Genomic DNA, 3,570 nt, shown 5'->3' with positions numbered 1-3,570 from the left:
ACCAAATCCTTCTCTGTTTTATCCCTCCTGCTCTGCCTATATTCCACCCACATCCTGATCCTGTCCCATTCTTACCACTCCTCCCTGACCTGGTCCTTCACCTGCATTCTTTGGCCCCAGCCTGGCCCTGCTGTTTTCTGGTCCCAGTTCAGCATTTCTGGGATCTTCCCAGAGCCTCCCACAGCTGGGAAAGTGAGGGGATACTGAGGGAACAAATGGGATTTGGTTTCATTTAGTAATTGTTTTAGTTCATCTGCTGCCACTTTCTCCACCTGAGCCTGGGCACAGCTGTCAGTGCTGTGATGGGAACATGACAAAGAACACATTATTATCAGTAGTACCTGGAAGTTTTGCCCAAAACTCTACGTGCTGAAGATCTGGGGATCAGATTTTGGATTTATCACATGGAACTACCCCATCAATAACAGCACTTGCAGTGTTTTCCTGAACTGTTTTAGGCAGTGCCAAGCCTGTGGTTTGTGGCAATATTTCTGCATGGGAGCCCATCCTTAGGGACCAGCTGGGCAGCCTGTGCACTCACCAAGGCTGCAGAAACACAGGAATTGGGGCTGAATCCCAGGATTATTGATCAAGTCACAACAGAGTGAGGTGTGGCAAGACCCTGCCTTGGCTGGAGGTGGCCCAGAGACTCTTTACCAATGCTGCCATCTAGAGAGAGACACTCCATCTCCAGAGTGCAAAATCCTCCAGAAAACCAGGATTTCAGGGCTTTTGTGCCTCAAGAACAAGGGTTCAACCATCCCCCTTGTGCTGGGAGTCACCCTGGACACTGGGGGATCACCCTGGACACTGGGGGATCACTCTGGACACAGGGGGGTCACCCTGGACACTGAGGGGTCACCCTGGACACTGAGGGGTCACCCTGGACACTGTGGGGGTCACCCTGGACACTGGGGATCCCTCTGGACACTGGGGATCACCCTGGACACTGAGGGGTCACCCTGGACACTGGGGATCCCTCTGGACACTGAGGGGTCACCCTGGACACTGGGGACCACCCTGGACACTGTGGGGGTCACCCTGGACACTGGGGGAACCACCCTGGACACTGAGGGGATCACCCTGGACACTGTGGGGGTCACCCTGGACACTGGGGGTCACCCTGGACACTGGGGGGGTCACCCTGGACACTGAGGGGGTCACCCTGGACACTGAGGGACCACCCTGGACACTGAGGGGTCACCCTGGACACTGGGGGGGTCACCCTGGACACTGGGGGGGTCACCCTGGACACTGAGGGGGTCACCCTGGACACTGAGGGATCACCCTGGACACTGGGGGAACCACCCTGGACACTGGGGGAACCACCCTGGACACTGAGGGATCACCCTGGACACTGGTTCCTGCCAGCTCCTGGCCATGGCACCTCTGCTCGAGCAGCCAGGCTGGGACAGGGAATTGCTGAGCACAGTTTGGGGCAGGGCTGAGCTCTGCTCTTCCCAGGAAGTTCTTGGGATGTGTTTGCATCTCTGTGCAGTGCAAACTGCGCCCAGAAATGAGATCCTGCCTTAGGTAAAGGTTACAGCTGAGACATCTGGATCCCATCGGGCTCCTCTGGGCCAGGAGTCCTGAGCTCTGGCCTGGAGAGAGGCAGAGAAAGAGCAGGAGTCATTTTTCATGCAAATCTCCATCTGTGCAGGGGCTGAGTCTCTGCAAACCCCTCCGTGGCCAGGGCTTTGGCAAAGGCAGCCCAGCAATGCTGCACAGACTGACCCTGCTCCCCTGCTCTGCCCCTCACCTGGAAGGGCTCCCCAGGATGCAGCCCAGGGGTAAAAGTGGATTTCCTGAGAAAATCAGGACTAAATGAACCTCAGCAGTCTCCCATACCTGGAGCTGCCCCAGCCATCCTGAGCCACAGCCACTTTCCCTGCATGTGCTGTGCACTCAGGGGGTGCTGGCACTGGGGCAGCTGCCAAGAGCTGCATCCTGCTCAGTGACCCAGCAGGCAGAACCACACAATCATTGAGGCTGGAAAAGCCCCCTCAGTCCAACTGCTCCCCAGCACTGCAAATCCCACCACCAAACCACATCCCCAAGTGCCACATCCACGTGGCTTTGAAACCCCTCCAGGGATGGGGAATCACCACTGCCCTGGGCAGCTGTGCCAGAGCTGGGCAGCCCTTTTGGGGAGGAAACTTCCCCAAATCTCCCACCTAAACCTCCCATGGTGCAGCTTCCTCTTGCTGAGTGGCAGGAATCAGAGAGGAACTAATCCCCACCTGGTTCCAGGTCCCGGCAGGGAGCTGTAGGAACGTTTCCCATGGCACAAAGCTCCAAATCCCATCAGCCTGAGAGGCAAGGGCTGCACAGGCACAAATTGTCACAGGGGGAACAGTCTGGGCTCTGCTTTGCAGCTCCTGTAGGTGTGGTGGGAAGGAGCAGCTGGAGGAACTGAGCCCAGATAAAGCCATGAGAGCACAGGAGACTTTGCCTCTCATTCTGAAGGTGCTGAAAGAAGCTGGGAGCCCCAGGAGAGGAGAGCTGTGTGTCACCAGCCAGCTGTTAGCACCAGGATGGGCAGAGAGCAGCTTTTAGCACAGTGTGACTGGAAAACACTCCCAGTTCCATTAGGAGGAACCCAGGACTGACCTGCTTTAACAAGAAGCCAACCATAAACTCCGGGGTCACTTGTTCACACAATGCTTGAAAGGCAAATTAGAGCAGCCAAATTGTTTTCCCCCACTAATCCCAGCCTCCTGGTTTAGTGCTCTGCAGCCAGCCAGGGAAACCTCTGAAACAATCCTGCCAAGGACTGGGCAGCATGGTGTGGAAAACACAGTTCTCCCAGCCTCAGGCCCTTCCTGGGTCCTACCTTGGCTTTTAGACTTATTTGCACCTGGTTTTTGAGGGTTTTTATCCACCCCACAGCAGAGCAGCTCCCCCAGAGAGATGTCAGTGACCCCTCACCTGTGCACAGGTGAGATAAGAAGCCTTTTGTCAGCACATCCAGACTCCCTTGGCAGGTTGGGATGAGGATGGGATGTTCCACAGTCCTGGGTAATGGAGCTGCTCCCCCAGGCCTGTCCAGGGACCAGCCTAAGTTTCAGCCCTGGGCAGAAGGTGAGATGGGACACAGGGATTGCAGGATTTGGGTGACAAAGGCAAGCAAACCAAGAGGGGACAGGACCTGAACTCATCCCACTAATGTGAGTACTTCCAGGAAAAGGGCAGGAAGGTGCAGCTGCACAGCCCTAACATCAAACCAAGCTACAGCTGTCTCCAAAGTGACCCTCTCTGTGCCCTTGGATAAGATATTGCACATTAATGCCTGCAAATCTGCTTATTCCAAGGCTCCTACTGTCCCCATTCAACCAAACAAGCTCATCCAAACTGGGATAAAGTATTTGTGCTCCTTTCCCAGGGAAGTTTCCAAGACAGTAAGAAAAGTGCATGAATTACTGAAGAATTCAGTGTCTCTGTTACTTCTAGAGCCTTTTGTTTAAGGAAAAGCCAGGAGCCCACATGCTGCCCCAAAAGCTGTGTAAGGAGCAGCACACCCAACCTCCAGCAGTGCTGGGGACAAAGAGAGGCAGCAAAGGGGACAAGGGG

The sequence above is a fragment of the Agelaius tricolor genome, unplaced genomic scaffold, assembly GCF_023055355.1.
Source record: "Agelaius tricolor isolate 1412-34295 unplaced genomic scaffold, bAgeTri1.0.p SCAF_11, whole genome shotgun sequence".
NCBI lineage: Eukaryota > Metazoa > Chordata > Aves > Passeriformes > Icteridae > Agelaius > Agelaius tricolor.
Note: the sequence above shows the minus strand (reverse complement) of the source record.